The sequence below is a fragment of the Heterodontus francisci genome, unplaced genomic scaffold, assembly GCF_036365525.1.
Source record: "Heterodontus francisci isolate sHetFra1 unplaced genomic scaffold, sHetFra1.hap1 HAP1_SCAFFOLD_86, whole genome shotgun sequence".
Lineage (NCBI taxonomy): Eukaryota > Metazoa > Chordata > Chondrichthyes > Heterodontiformes > Heterodontidae > Heterodontus > Heterodontus francisci.
The window spans coordinates 1345088-1362202 of record NW_027141093.1 but is presented as its reverse complement, the minus strand read 5'-3'; positions in this window follow the sequence as shown (position 1 = coordinate 1362202).

Here is a 17115-nt window from a genome sequence, read left to right as displayed (position 1 = left end):
CCCACACTCACAGGCAGTACCAGAGAATGACAGATACTGAACATAACCTACACTCACAGGCAGTGCCAGAGACTGACAGATACTGAAAATAACCTACACTCACAGACAGTACCAGAGACTGACAGATACTGAACAAAACCCACACTCACAGGCAGTACCAGAGACTGACAGATACTGAACAAAACCCACACTCACAGGAAGTACCAGAGACTGACAGATACTGAACAAAATCCACACTCACAGGCAGTACCAGAGACTGACAGATACTGAACATAACCTACACTCACAGGCAGTGCCAGAGACTGACAGACATTGAACATAACCTGCACTCACAGGCAGTACCAGAGACTGACAGATACTGAACAAAACCCACACTCACAGGAAGTACCAGAGACTGACAGATACTGAACAAAACCCACACTCACAGGCAGTACCAGAGAATGACAGATACTGAACATAACCTACACTCACAGGCAGTGCCAGAGACTGACAGACATTGAACATAACCTACACTCACAGGCAGTACCAGAAACTGAAAATATTGAACAAAAAGTACACACGCGGACAGTACCTGAGACTGACAGATATTGAACAAAACACACACTCACAGGCAGTACCAGAGACTGACAGATGTTATGTTCATCCCAAATTCACAACAGAAACAATAACTGAGAGATCCAACAGAAATCCAACACTTACATATAATATCAGTGACCTAAAGGTACAGAATTAATCGCACTCTTAAATATAGTGCTTGTGACTGGGATGCAGAATGAGTCTATACTGACACATAGTACCAGGGAATGGCAGATACAGAATGAATCACACAGTCACATACAGCAACAGGGACACTTTGGCACAGTATGAATCTGACAGTCGTGTACAGAAACAGAGGCTGGCAGATATCAAATGAAACCCACACACACATACAGTGACACTGAGAGCTATAACATATATGCCACATTCATATATAGTACCAGAGATTGACAGATACAGAATGAATTCCACACACACAAACAGTTCCAGAGCCTTATACATTCAGAGTGAATATCACACTTTGTACCAGAGACTGACCAATGCAGCATGAATCCCACACTCCCACTCAGTAATAGAGACTGACAGCCACGAATACAGAATGATTCTCATTCTCATGGACAGGACAACAGACTGATTTGCCACAATGGTGTCTCTAATCTTTGGGCAAACGCAGTGTAATAACAACTCATCTACATTCCCAGTATTTCTAAATCCCACCTGTCCTACATAATCTGAACAATTATTGCATGTCGTGTTGACTGTCTGACCTGTAAACTGCACTATATCACAGATTGCTGACATTTGCTAGCTGAAAGGGAGAACTGCAACATAGAAGCAGAAATTGGCACAGTCTGTCAGGGTTAATAAGCAGGTAATGTGAGGTAATAAACTTTGTAATAAACTCATATTGCTTCACATTTTTATACTGAAAATAAAAGTAATCAATTCTTAATAAAAATGTTTACTACATTGATCTGATATTTGTAAATGTGCCCTGTTATATATTACACTACATTGAGCAGTATTTATGTCTGATTTTTCAGGATACTATTTGCATTACTTCAAATAAAGAAAACATAACGACATAAAGAACTGAGCACAATGCTGAAAGTTTCACAGCAAACAGTCAAAAGGGAAAGAGATAACATATAGAAAGAAAAAAAGCTAAAATACTGAAAACACTCAGCCAGTCCGGAAACAACTGTGGAGAAGAGAAGCTCGGGTTAATGGTCCAGTTCTGTGACCCTTCTATAGACCTGAAACATTGCTCCTCCCTTCCTCTCTCCACAGATACTGCTGGAACTGCTGAGTGTTTCCAGAATCTTCTGTTATTCAGATTTCTAGCGGCTGCACTATTTCTCTTTTTGAAGAATAAAACAATCCCTGGGAGGGAAAAAAGTTTACATAAGAAATAAGAGCAGGAGTGGCCACTCTGCCCATCGAAATAGTTCCACCATTCAATAAGATAACAGCTGTTCTCCTCCCTCAACTCCATCTTACCACACTGGCACAGCCCCCTTGATTCCCTTAGTATCCAAAAACCTATCGATCTCTCTTGATTATACACAATGATTGAGGATCCAGAGCTCTCTGGAATAGAGAATTCCAAAGATTCTTAACCCTTTGACTGAAAAAAAAATCTCCTCTTCTCTGTCAAATATGACCAAGCCCTTTATACTGAGACTGTAACCCTTCATTCTAGATTGCCCAGCTAGAGGAAACATCCTCCCAGCACTTACCATGTCAAGCCACTGAGCATTTTATCTGCCAGTGAGATTACCTCTCACTCTTCTGAATTCTGGGGAATAGAGGCCTAGTCTATTCAATCTCTTCTCATAGGACAATCCCCTCATCCGAGGAAGCAACCTAGTGGCACGTCTCTGTCCTCCCTCTGAGGAAAGTATATCCTTCCTTAGATAAGGGGACCAAAACTGCACAGCACTCCAAGCGTGATCTCACGCTGTATAATTGCAATAAATACTGATACTCTAATCTCTTTGCAGTAAAGACAAACATATCATTTGCTTTCCTAATTGGTTGAGTACCTGCACGTTAACTTTCTGTGATTCCTGGACAAGGACACTCGGGTCCCTCTGAATGTAAACATTTCCCAGTCTCTCACTAATTTCAAAAATGTTCTGTATTGCTGTTTTCCTGCCAAAGTGTGTATCTTTACACTTCTCCCCATTATATTCCATCTCACACATTCTTGCCCACATACTTCGTCTGTCTAAATCCCTTTTTTCCCCCTTTGCATCCTCCTCACAGTTTACTTTGCCACCTCACTTTATATCATCGGCAAACATGGATAACATTACATTCGGTCACCTCATCTAAGTCATTGATACAGAATGTAAATAACTGAGTCCCGAGCACCAATCCTTGCAGTATCCAACTACTTACAGCTTTCCTGCCGAAAATGACTCGGTTATTCCTACTCTCTGTTTTTTGTCTGTTAACTACAACTCAATCTATACTAATATATTATCCCCAAATTGCATGGGACCTTCATTGGTGTAATAACCACTTGTTTGATAACTTATTGAATGCATTTTGAAAATCCAAACAGACTACATCCACTGGTTCCCCTTATCTACCCTGGCTGTTACAACATCAACATATTCTAATAATTTATCATTGACAATTTCCTTTTAATAAATTCATGTTGACTCTGCCCAACCATATTCTGATATTCCACATCACCCTTTACCATGTCTGTAATAATAGATTGTAGCATATTCCCCATTGCTGATGTCAGGCAAACTTGCCTCTAGTTCCTTGCTTTCTCTCTCCTTCCTTTCTTGAATAGTGTGGATATGTTTGTTACCCTCGAATCCACAGCTTCCAGAATCCAGGAATTGTTTCTTCTAAGGAACGGGAATAGCTGTGGGAAAATTAATCTGAGTAATTCTATTCTGAGTCCACTGCATGATTCAGGTCAAATAATAATTATCAATAAAAAGGAGTAAAATCAGAGTTCAATTTAACTTTAATTTGAAGGAAATCAGCGTTGGAAATATGTTTATTCAAATTATACACTTCTTGCTTTGGGAAACAAAATTCCTTCGAGACAGCACCCAACTCAGTTCCTGTCTTTCAGTTTCTCATCTGAGGAATTTAAGGAACGCCAAACTGTAATGGCTGGGAATCAAACCCGGGCACAGCTGCTTGGAAGGTCATTGACCTGAAACATTAACTCTGTTCTCTCTCCACAGATGCTGCCTGACCTGCTGAGTATTTCCAGCATTTTCTGTTTTTATTCCAGCTGTTTGGAAGGCAGCTATGCTCACTGCTCTAACAGCATCGCTCACATGGAGCAATACATTGAGTCTTTCTGTGGACTTTGGGACTGGGCCGCTGTCTTTTGGTCTCTGATGCTATAATCACAGCCAATAAAATACTTAGCTCAGTTCCAGGTGTTTAAAACTGGTGAACTGAAAGGCGCCATGATGTTTCAGGATGTTTCTGAACAGCAATAATCTCAATTTTTGCAACACAGAAAGAGTTCATTTGAACAATTGTGCTGCTCTTTGAAAGATCTATCCAATCAGTCCCACCTCCCTGTCATTTTCACATTGCCCTGTAATTTCCCCATCAAGTAATGATCCAATTCCCTCAGGAAAGTTATTATTGAATCTGTTTTCACCTCCCTTTTCAAGCAGTACATTTCTGATCATCAGAACGCGTGTTAAAATATCACCTGATCTCCCCCTGATTCTTTTAACAATTCTGTGTCCATTGGTTACAGACCCTTCTGCCAGTGGGAACAGTTCCTCTTCAACCCATTAGAATGTAGAACACAACTATTAAATATTACATTAACATCTCTGCACCAAGAAGAACGACCCAAGCTTTGCTATCCTTTCACGCATCTCTTGAACCATTCTGATCAATCTCCTCTGCACTCTCTCTCAGGCCTTGATACCCCTGCTAAAATGTGGAACCTAGAATTAGACACAATGCTCCAGCTGAGGCCGATAACCAGTGAGATTTAAAAAGGTTCAGCATACACTCCTTGTTTGTGACCCGTATTGCCATTTCTGGTTTCTAACCCAGTGTCGGCTCTGAGCTGTTGAAACTGCCTGAATAAATATTTCCGCCCAACAAAGCGCTCAACTTAGAGGCCGGAATGTGAGAAGCTGCTGAGAATAAGAGACCCTCGCAGCCAGGCGTCATTTCCCGGTGGATTTTTCAATAGAAACTGGGGCTGGAGAGAGGCTTTGGGAAATGTCATTCCTGAATGCAGTGAGGGAGTTTGTGATTGGTTGCAGATATAACACTATTCTGACATCACTGCCAATCACCCAATCACAATCTTTACTTTCTCCCATCTCTTATTAGCATAGAGCTGTGGGATTGTCTATTTCATCCGCACTCGGAAGGGGTTTGGTTTATTTCTGTATCTGAAACTGAAAATGGTAAGGTCCCCCCACCACGCTGATCTGAGGGGCTGGACCCCTGGGAAACCCCTCGAACTGTATCGGGAAAATTTTCATTTGCTGTAAATGTAAAAATGTAATTGGCATGACAAATGTGAAATGGAAGGGTTGTGAAGCAACTCATGATTGTATTGAAGGAAACTGATCTCCCTTGCAATGTTTGTATTTTTGGTGCTGTTTGAAACTGTTTGGCAATGTATTTTTAACAGATTTCTATGAATAAAGTATATTTTGGAAATAAAAAAAAGAGAAGAAAGCAGCTCCTAAGAAGGGCGCCAAGAAAACCTTAAATAAACCATCAACAAAGGGCGGCAAGAAGCGGAGGAAGGAGAGTTACTCCATCTACATCTGCAAAGTGATGAAGCAGGTTCATCCCGACACCGGCATCTCCTCCAAGGCCATGAGCATCATGAACTCGTTTGTGAACGATATTTTCGGGCGCATCGCGAGTGAGGCTTCCCGCCTGGCCCATTACAACAAGCGCAGCACCATCAGCTCCGGGTGATCCAGACCGCCATGCGCCTGCTGCTGCCCGCGGAGCTGGCCAAGCACGCCGTGTCGGAAGGGACAAAGGCGGTGACCAAGTACACCAGCTCCAAGTAAAACTGCACAATGGACTGAATAACATCCCAAACACAACGGCTCTTTTAAGAGCCACCAACTATCTCTGAAAAAGCTGCATCCGACATCTCTATGAAATCACTTTGAGACAATGTATAATATAATAACGATCCCACTGCTGTGTTTGTATCTCCTGTTATTAACCAAACACGAACCCATAATCTGATCACCCGCCTTCACTTTTTTTGCTTAAAGCTGCTCTTATTCTGGTTTTTCACAGCCCCTGAATGACCGCATTAACAGCTGATTTCAGCGGTAAGGATTAGACCTTAATCCCTTCACTGATTAATCATTTTATTAACAGCAACTCTCCGCAGTGTAACAGCCTGAAATGGGATTATTACAGAGCAAGTTAAGTGCCGTTTGAGCACTTGATCCGGCTTCTTCTTTTCAGAGAAGGACACTGGGCTCTGATTGAAAACTAAACTGAGTATTTCACTTCAGGCCAATGCAGTCCCCACCCGGGACAGTTTGAAAGCGATTGTCGAATGAGTCACAATTTAAATAACATTTTACAAGTTGAATAAAACAAAATCAAGAGATGGGACTTTAAATCTTTGACTAAGGATGACATTTATTTTAATCCGCTCCTTTCCAGCAATGAAATTGGCGGGCTTTTTGAAATTGACAAATTCTCTGCTTCTGATGTCGTGGCGGGTAAATCCCGCCCTCTTCTGTTGGTCAGTGACCTGACTGGTGAAGAATTTAGGCAAATGGAATTAAGTACCGACCATTGAGGAGTGTTCTCAGTCTTTAAGTAAAGTAAATGCTGCGGAAATTATCCATTTGTGAAAGTATTTGTGAGATTGTGGAAATGTCTGGAGGAAAGACCGACGGGAAAGCTTGGGCCAAGGCCAAGTCTCGCTCCTCCCGGGCTGGACTGCAGTTCCCGGTGGGCCGTGTTCACAGGCTCCTGAGAAAAGGCAACTATGCTGAGCATGTGGGTGCTGGAGCCCCGGTCGATCTGGCTGCTGTGCTCGAGTATCTGACCGCTGAAATCCTCGAGCTGGCCGGTAACGCGGCCGGGACAACAAGAAGACCCGCATCATCCCCAGACACCTGCAGCTGGCTGTCCGCAACGAGGAGGAGCTCAACAAGCTGCTGGGATGGGTGACCATCGCTCAGGGCGGGGTGCTACCCAAGAAAACCAGCGCTCAGAGCTCCCAGAAAAAGTAAAGCAGACAAAATGTCATCTAATAAACCAAAGACTCTTTTCAGAGCCACCCACAGTCTCTGTGAAAGGGCTGATTACTGTCTGATTCCAGCATGTCAGTAACAGAACAGAATTGGAACTATTTAAAATGTTTGTGAGCAACTATTTCAGTGGCCTCTCACAGTCCCCCTGATCCCTGTGTGAAGGGGAATTACCAAGAGTCTAATTTATTCCTTTCCACACCGAGTTTGAGTTATTGGTCCCTTGCTTTTGCGAGGAGCAGCCTTGACAGAACGAGATGCGGAGCGGACTTTCAGCTGAGCGGTCAATTTCAGTAAGTTGCAAGTTAATCCCTTTTTTGTTTCGGAGGACCGGGGACTGCTGGGTAGGGGAAAACTATTTATTTGGGCAGTTTTAAAATCTTTGTCTTTTGTGAGGAGCAGCCTTGACAGAACGAGGTGCGGAGCGGACTTTCAGCTGAGCGGTCAATTTCAGTAAGTTGCAAGTTAATCCCTTTTTTGTTTCGGAGGACCGGGGACTGCTGGGTAGGGGAAAACTATTTATTTGGGCAGTTTTAAAATCTTTGTCTTTTGCGAGGAGCAGCCTTGACAGAACGAGGTGCGGAGCGGACTTTCAGCTGAGCGGTCAATTTCAGTAAGTTGCAAGTTAATCCCTTTTTTGTTTCGGAGGACCGGGGACTGCTGGGTAGGGGAAAACTATTTATTTGGGCAGTGGCAGTACCCGAGACACTACACGTGTAGTGTCTCCCACCCACCCTCCTCCTCTAACCAAAAAAAAAAGGACTCTAGTGTGTTGATAAGGTAAGCTTTTTATTTAAAAAGTTCAGTCCGTCGGATTGCTAAGCGAACAAGTTTTGACTTTTTTTTTTCGTTTGGTTTTTCAGTAGATTTATTGGGAATCTAGAATAGTGGGAATGGAGGTAAAGGCAGTTGTATGTTCCTCCTGCAGAATGTGGGAGGTAAAGGTCGCCAAGAGTGTCCCTGCTGACTGCATCTGCGGGAAGTGCACCCAACTCCAGCTCCTCGCAGACCGCGTTAGGGAACTGGAGCTGGAGCTGGATGAACTTCGGATCATTCGGGAGGCGGAGGGGATTATTGACAGGAGTTATAGGGAGGCAGTCACACCTCAGGTAAAAGAAGTAGGTAGATGGGTTACCGTCAGGGGAAGGAAAGGGAACCAGCAGGCAGTGCAGGGATCCCCTGTGGCCGTTTCCCTCAACAACAGGTATACCGTTTTGGATACTGTTGGGGGGGGGGGACTTACCAGGGGTAAGCAATGGGGTGCAGGTCTCTGGCACAGAGTCTGTCCCTGTTGCTCAGAAGGGAAAAGGGAAGAGGAGCAGAGCATTAGTCATTGGGGACTCCATAGTTAGGGGAACAGATAGGAGGTTCTGTGGGAACAAGAGAGACTCACGGTTGGTGTGTTGCCTCCCAGGTGCCACGGTACGTGATGTCTCCGATCGTGTTTTTGGGATCCTTAAGGGGGAGGGGGAGCACCCCCAAGTCGTGGTCCACATAGGCACCAACGACATAGGTAGGAAGAGAGATGGGGATTTAAGGCAGAAATTCAGGGAGCTAGGGTGGAAGCTTAGAGCGAGAACAACCAGAGTTGTTATCTCTGGGTTGTTGCCTGTGCCACGTGCTAGCGAAGAGAGGAATAGGGAGAGAGAGGAGTTGAACACGTGGCTGCAGGGATGGTGTAGGAGGGAGGGTTTTGATTTCCTGGATAATTGGGGCTCTTTCTGGGGTAGGTGGGACCTCTACAAACAGGATGGTCTTCACCTGAACCAGAGGGGTACCAATATCCTGGGGGGGAGATTTGTTAGTGCTCTTCGGGGGGGTTTAAACTAAATCAGCAGGGGAATGGGAACCTAAATTGTAGTTCCAGTGTACAGGCTGTTGAGAGTAGTGAGGTAGGGGATAAGGTTACAGGGACGCAAGAGGGCACTGGCAAGCAAGAACTTGGTTTAAAATGTGTCTACTTCAACGCCAGGAGCATCCGGAATAAGGTGGGTGAGCTTGCAGCATGGGTTGGTACCTGGGATCCTGATGTTGTGGCCATTTCAGAGACATGGGTAGAGCAGGGGCAGGAATGGATGTTGCAGGTTCCGGGATTTAGATGTTTCAGAAAGAACAGAGAAGAGGGTAAAAGAGGGGGGGGGGTGTGGCATTGTTAATCAAGGAAAGTATTACAGCGGCAGAAAGGACGTTTGAGGACTCGTCTACTGAGGTAGTATGGGCCGAGGTTAGAAACAGGAGAGGAGAGGTCACCCTGTTGGGAGTTTTCTATAGACCTCCGAATAGTTCCAGAGATGTAGAGGAAAGGATAGCGAAGATGATTCTCGACAGGAGCGAGAGTAACAGGGTAGTGGTTATGGGGGACTTTAACTTTCCAAATATTGACTGGAAATACTATAGTTCGAGTACTTTAGATGGGTCTGTTTTTGTCCAGTGTGTGCAGGAGGGTTTTCTGACACAGTATGTGGACAGGCCAACCAGGGGCGATGCCACATTGGATTTGGTACTGGGTAATGAACCCGGCCAGGTGTTCGATTTAGATGTAGGTGAGCACTTTGGCGATAGTGATCACAATTCGGTTAGGTTTACCTTAGCGATGGGCAGGGACAGGTATATACCGCAGGGCAAGAATTATAGCTGGGGGAAAGGAAATTATGACGCGATTAGGCAAGATTTAGGATGTGTAGGATGGGGAAGGAAACTGCAGGGGATGGGCACAAACGAAATGTGGAGCTTATTCAAGGAGCAGCTAATGCGTGTCCTTGATAAGTATGTACCTGTCAGGCAGGGAGGAAGTTGTCGAGCGAGGGAGCCTTGGTTTACTCAAGAAGTTGAAGCGCTTGTCAAGAGGAAGAGGGCGGCTTATGTTAGGATGAGACGTGAAGGCTCAGTTAGGGCGCTTGAGAGTTACAAGCTAGCCAGGAAGGATCTAAAGGGAGGGCTAAGAAGAGCAAGGAGAGGACACGAGAAGTCATTGGCGGATAGGATCAAAGAAAACCCTAAGGCTTTCTATAGGTATATCAGGAATAAACGAATGATAAGAGTTAGAACAGGGCCAATCAAGGATAGTAGTGGGAAGTTGTGTGCGGAATCAGAGGAGATAGGGGAAGCGTTAAATGAATATTTTTCGTCAGTATTTACAGTAGAAAAAGAAAATGTTGCCGAGGAGATTACTGAGATACAGCCTACTAGGCTAGATGGGATTGAGATTCACAAGGAGGAGGTGTTAGCAATTTTGGAAAGAGTGAAAATAGATAAGTCCCCTGGGCCAGATGGGATTTATCCTAGGATTCTCTGGGAAGCCAGGGAGGAGATTGCAGAGCCGTTGTTGTTGATCTTTAAGTCGTCATTGTCGACAGGAGTAGTGCCGGAGGACTGGAGGATAGCAAATGTTGTCCCCTTGTTCAAGAAGGGGAGTAGAGACAGCCCTGGTAATTATAGACCTGTGAGCCTTACTTCGGTTGTGGGTAAAATGTTGGAAAAGGTTATAAGAGACAGGATTTATAATCATCTTGAAAAGAATAAGTTCATTTGCGATAGTCAGCACGGTTTTGTGAAAGGTAGGTCGTGCCTCACAAACCTTATTGAGTTTTTCGAGAAGGTGACCAAACAGGTGGATGAGGGTAAAGCCGTGGATGTGGTGTATATGGATTTCAGTAAGGCGTTTGATAAGGTTCCCCACGGTAGGCTATTGCAGAAAATACGGAAGTATGGGGTTGAAGGTGATTTAGAGCTTTGGATCAGAAATTGGCTAGCTGAAAGAAGACAGAGGGTGGTGGTTGATGGCAAATGTTCATCCTGGAGTTTAGTTACTAGTGGTGTACCGCAAGGTTCTGTTTTGGGGCCACTGCTGTTTGTCATTTTTATAAACGACCTGGATGAGGGTGTAGAAGGGTGGGTTAGTAAATTTGCGGATGACACGAAGGTCGGTGGAGTTGTGGATAGTGTAGAAGGGTGTTGTAGGGTACAGAGGGACATAGATAGGCTGCAGAGCTGGGCTGAGAGATGGCAAATGGAGTTTAATGCGGAGAAGTGTGAGGTGATTCACTTTGGAAGGAGTAACAGCAATGCAGAGTACTGGGCTAATGGGAAGATTCTTGGTAGTGTAGATGAGCAGAGAGATCTTGGTATCCAGGTACATAAATCCCTGAAAGTTGCTACCCAGGTTAATCGGGCTGTTAAGAAGGCATATGGTGTGTTAGCCTTTATTAGTAGGGGGATCGAGTTTCGGAGCCACGGGGTCATGATGCAGCTGTACAAAACTCTGGTGAGGCCGCACCTGGAGTATTGCGTGCAATTCTGGTCACCGCATTATAGGAAGGATGTCGAAGCTTTGGAAAGGGTGCAGAGGAGATTTACTAGGATGTTGCCTGGTATGGAAGGAAGGTCTTACGAGGAAAGGCTGAGGGACTTGGGGTTGTTTTCGTTAGAGAGAAGGAGGAGGAGAGGTGACTAAATAGAGACATACAAGATAATCAGAGGGTTAGATAGGGTGGATAGTGAGAGTCATTTTCCTCGGATGAGGATGGCAAACACGAGGGGACATAGCTTTAAGTTGAGGGGTGAAAGATATAGGACAGATGTCAGAGGTAGTTTCTTTACGCAGAGAGTAGTAGGGGCGTGGAACGCCCTGCCTGCAACAGTAGTAGACTCGCCAACTTTAAGGGCATTTAAGTGGTCATTGGATAGACATATGGATGTAAATGGAATAGTGTAGGTCAGATGATCGGCGCAACATCGAGGGCCGAAGGGCCTGTACTGCGCTGTAATATTCTAATTCTAATTCTAATTCTAATTCTAAGGATTGCTGAATGGAGTCTTTTACCGCCGGTTCCAGATAAGAAGTGGGGGAAAAATGACAGGTTAAAGCAGTGCGTAAAATAGCGCCAGGAATTTGTGGCGAGAATAGCGGAATAAAGAAAGGTTTTTAAAGGTTGGTGGAAAATATTTTACGAACAACTTTAAATAGATTTTCCAGTAATTCGCTTTTTGCCGACACTGAAATTGGCGCCTTTTTCGAATTCAAACGTTGTGCCAGTTTCGACAATTTAAGCCAATGATTTGCTGCATTCTCCCTAATGCGAGGCTCTGCGATTGGTTAAGAAATGCGAATGGGAAAAGGGTGACCAATCAGAAGTGAGCGCGGGCTCAAATTGCGGGAATTCCAGGTCCCTGAATGATTGAGCTGAAACTGATCAGTTTCACAAACCCTGTCAGTTTCACTGCAGGAAACACCGTCTTGGGGGAAATAACATCACAAGTGGGTCTGGTTCCAGTGACCGATTCAACGGCTGCTGCAAAACTCCCGGATTCCCTCAATGCAGCGAAATCATTTTGAAATTCTATGAAAACAATGAGTGATTCTGGAGGAGTGATGTGGCTTTTCACTGAGGGCATGTGTCGACTGGGGAAATAACTAACTGTCGAGTCTCGGGCACTGTTTACACAGCCCGTTCAGAAAATCAAATCCACTGCACATCCTTGCTGCAACTGAAATGTCAATTTCTGGGATTCCAGTTTTATACCCGAACACAGCACAGATTTATTCCAGTCAGTTCTGAACAGCCTATCCCATCTCCCGTTTCCAGCTCACTGCTCTCTCTGTGAGACGGTGGGTGGCTCTTCGAAGAGCCTTTGTTGTGTGTTTGCTGGAAAGGGTCGAGTTGTGCGGCCCTGCCGTTTCAGAGCGAACACCACATCCATGGCAGTGACCGTCTTGCGCTTGGCGTGCTCAGTGTAGGTGACCGCATCCCTGATCACATTCTCCAGGAAAACCTTCAACACCCCGCGAGTCTCCTCATGGATCAAACCCGAGATCCGCTGCGAGCCAGGCGGCGGATTGCTGGTTTGGTGATGCCCTGGATATTATCAGGAAGCACTTTGCGGTGCCGCTTTGCTCCGCCTTTGTCTAGTCCTTTCCCTCCTTTACCTCTGCCAGACTTTCTTTTATTAACTTCCAAAATATACTTTATTCATAAAAATCTGTAAAAAAAAATACATTACAAAACAGTTCCAAAAAGCACCAAGTCAAACAATACAGAGAGTGGAAAGGAGATCAGTTTCCTTCAATACAGGAGTGAGTTGCCTCACAACCCTTCCATTTCATTTCTCATGCCATGCACATTTTACAGCAACCAAAAATTTCTGGCTACAGTTCGAGGGGTTTCCCATGGATCCAGCCCCTCAGTTCACTATGGTGGGGGGACCTTACACTGTGGTCTTTTCCCATTGAGCCTTTGCTGCAGCTGCCCCAAGCTTTAGTGCGTCCCTCAGCACGTAGTCCTGGACCTTGGAATGTGCCAGTCTGCAACATTCGGTGGTGGACAACTCTTTGCGCTGGAAGACCAGCAAGTTTCAGGCAGAGCAAAGAGCATCTTTCAACGAATTGATAGTCTTCCAGCTGCAGTTGATGTTTATCTCGGTGTGTGTCCCTGGGAACAGCCCGTAGAGCAGAGACCCCTGTGCTGCAGAGCTGCTTGGGATGAACCTCGACAAAAACCATTGCATCTCTTTCCACACCTGCTTTGCAAAGACACATTCCAGAAAGAGGTGGGCAACCGTCTCTTCCCCATCACAGCCACCTCGAGGGCATTGTGCAGAGGGGGTGAGACTTCGGGCGTGCAGGAAGGATCGGGCGAGGAGGACTCTTCTCACCATCAGCCAAGCTACATCTTGGTGCTTGTTTGAAAGTTCTGGTGATGGGGCATTCCGCCAAATGACTTTGGAAGTCTGCTCGGGGAACCATCCGACAGGATCCACCATCTTCTTTTCCCGTAGGGCCTTGAGAACATTCCGTGCAGACCAGTGCCTGATGGATTGGTGGTCAAAGGTGTTTTTCCACAGAAACTTTTCCATGAAGGATAGGTGTTACAGCACAGTCCAACTGGATGGAGCGTTCCACGGCAATATGACCAGGCCCATCCTTCGCAACACTGGGGACAGATAGAACCTCAGCACGGAGTGACACTTGGAGTTTGCGTACTGGAGGTCGACACACAGCTTGATACAGCCACACACAAAGGTAGCCATCAGGATGAGGGCGATGTTGGGTACATTTTTCCCACCTTTCTCCAGAGGTTTGAACATTGTGTCCCTCGGGACCTGGTCCATTTTGGATCCCCAGATGAAGCGTAAAATGGCTCAGGTGATCACCACAGTGCAGGAGTGCAGTATGGGCTAGACCTGCACCACGTACAGTAACCTGACACAATGGAGAGAGATCGCTGCTCCCACATGTTCAGCTTATGTTGCACCCTGGCTACTCATTCCTCCCAGGTTTTGGTGCACGTCCCGGCCCTTCCAAATCATACCCCAGCACCTTCAGGTTGTCTGACCTCATGGTGAAGGGGACAAAGGATCGGTCAGCTGAGTTCCCACAGAACATGGCCTCGCTCTTGCTGTGTTTAACATTGGCTCCCGAGGCCAGTTCGAGCTGGTCACAGACGCTCATCAGTCTGCGCACAGGCAGTGGGTTCAAGCAGAAAACGGCGACGTCATTCATGTACAGGGAGGATTTAACCTGAGTGCCTCCACTGTCTGGGATTGTTACCCTTCTGATACTCGCATTCTTCTTAATAGACTCAGAAAAGGGTTCAATACAGCAAACAAAGAAGACAGGGGAGAGAGGACAGCCCAGCCTGACTCCAGATTGGATTGAGAAACTTTCTGATTCCCACCCATTGATTGAGACTGCGCTACTGATGTTTGTGTAGACCAGTTTGATCTAATTGCAGATTCCCTCCCCAAACCCCATTTTGGAAAGTACGTCCATCATGTAGGGTGCGATATCCTGTCAAAAGCCTTCTCCTGGTCCAGGCTGATGAGGCAGGTGTCCACCCTCCTGTCCCGTACATAGGTGATCGTATCCCTGAGTAGCGCAAGACTATCAGAGATCTTCCTGCCTGGTATAGTACAGGTCTGATCAGGGTCAATCACCAACTCCAGAGCAGACTTGAATCGACTGGCAATGACTTTTGACAGAATCTTGTAGTCGATGTTAAGCAGTGAGATGAGCCGCCAATTTCTGATTTCTGCCCCCTCCCGCTTCCGCTTGTAGATGAGGGTGATGATGCCTTTCCTCATGGACCATACTCTGGTATACTGCCAGACTTTTTTTTTTAATTTCCAAAATATACTTTATTCATAAAAATCTGTAAAAATTACATTCCCAAACAGTTTAAAACAGCATCAAGTCAAAAAATACAAACAGTGCAAAGGTGATCAGTTTACTTCTATACAATCACGAGATGCCTCACAACTCTTCCATTTCATTGTCATGCCATATACATTTCTACATTTACAGCACACAAAATTTTCCCGAGACGGTTCGAGGGGTTTCCCATGGATCCAGCCCCTCCGCACAGCTTGGTGGGGGGACCTTACACAGTGGTCTTTCCCCATTGAGCCTTTGCTGCGGCTGCCCCAAGCTTAAGTGCGTCCCTGACCACGTTGTCCTGGACCTTGGAATGTGCCAGTCTGCAACATTCGGTGGTGGACAACTCTTTGCGCTGGAAGACCAGCAAGTTTCGGGCAGACTAAAGGGCGTCATTCACCGATTTGATAGTCCTCCAACAGCAGTTGATGTTTGTCTTGGTGTGCGTCCCTGGGAACAGCCAGTGGAGCACAGACTCCTGTGTTATCGAGCTGCTTGGGATGAACCTCGACAAAAACCACTGCATCCCTTTCCACACCTGCTTTGCAAAGACACATTCCAGGAGGAGGTGGGCGACCGTCTCTTCCCCACCACAGCCACCATGATAATTCTTGCCTCAAATCAGTGCACAATAAAATAGACTGATTCCGTCAGCTTCCTTTTTATAACAGGCCGCCCGGACCTGGCTGAGAAAGGCAGAGTGAGAGCAGGGAGGGGAGGAGACAAGAGTGAAGATTAAACAGAGAGCGAGAATGAAGGAGACACCCAGAGTGACAGACAGAGAGAGAACGGCCCCTCATCTTTCAGCTCCACTTCCAGTTTCCTCCGGGTTGCCAATTTCAAACCCTTTATTAACAGTAGAACCGAAACCCAGCTCTCCACGCAAACACTTCCAGACTCGACCTTCATAGTCAAGGCTTTCCAGAAAGCCAGAGTTTTTAAATATGGTCCCGCTACAATTAACACTCAGTAATATTCCCACCTAAACATAGTCCATTCTATACCAAGAAACCTCCTCAGTAACATCACCATTTCCACACACTTCCGATTCCAGCAGTTTACAGCACCTGACTGCAGCTGTTTGGGGAATCTCCTGTGTTAAGATTGGAGTTGGAAAGCGGCCTTTACCCGGCAGTGTTATCGTCTCACACTGAATCTGCCAGACATCCTGTTCTCTTATTGCGAGAGAGAAAGCACGGATTTAGGAAATGTTCATTTGAAATGATCTCTGTTAAGAACGAGCCCGGCCGTGGGACAGGTATTCCAGTGCAAAGAGCTGTCCATGACCGAGTGTTGCAGACTGGCACATTGCAACATCCAAGACTATGTGCTGTGGGACGGCATTAAAGTTTGGGGAAGCCACCATGGAGTCTCAATAGAAAGGGAACAGTCTAAGGCCCTAGTGCAGCGAGAGGCTGGAACCTGTGTAAATCCCCTCGGGCTGTTTGCACCAGAGAATGTTTGATGTGTAATGTAAATACTGTAAATATAACCTGTGCAGGCAGAGATAGTGAGATACCTCATGTACTTTATTGAAAGAAACTGATCTGTATTGTACCTTATGTAATATTAAATTTGAACTGCTTTGCAATGTAATTGCACAAATTTTATGAATAAATTACATATTGTGCAAAAAAAAGCAGCTTTCCTGTCAACACACACCTTGTCTCAGGGCACTACTTTCCTGTGATCTTGTCATACCCAACTTCGCTCTATATCTTCTGACACACACACTTTACAGTCTGTCATTTCCAAAAACAAGCATTCTAAAATCAAAAGACCTTTTGTTTACTTCTCCTTTCTTTTCATTTCTCCTCTATTCTTCTCAATCACTCCCTTCAACAGTCCTATTCAGATCAAGGTGGAATGTGAATAGTGTCACAACTCACCTCTGACACCATTATTACCCTTCTCTTCTATTGTCTTATTCAATGTGAATGTTTTGTTCACCAGTCTGTTGCTGTTTTACACTCTTGCCATACCATCTGGTATTGCATCCATCTGAATTCTGTGCTTTCATGGCCTTACATATCTTTTCCTCTTCCGGATGATTTGTTTGCTTCAGTTCCATTCAACCAGGCTGGACCACAGGGAAGCTTAGAACAAAGAACAAAGAACAGTACAGCACAGGAACAGGCCATTTGGCCCTCCAAGCCTGCGCCGATCTTGATGCCT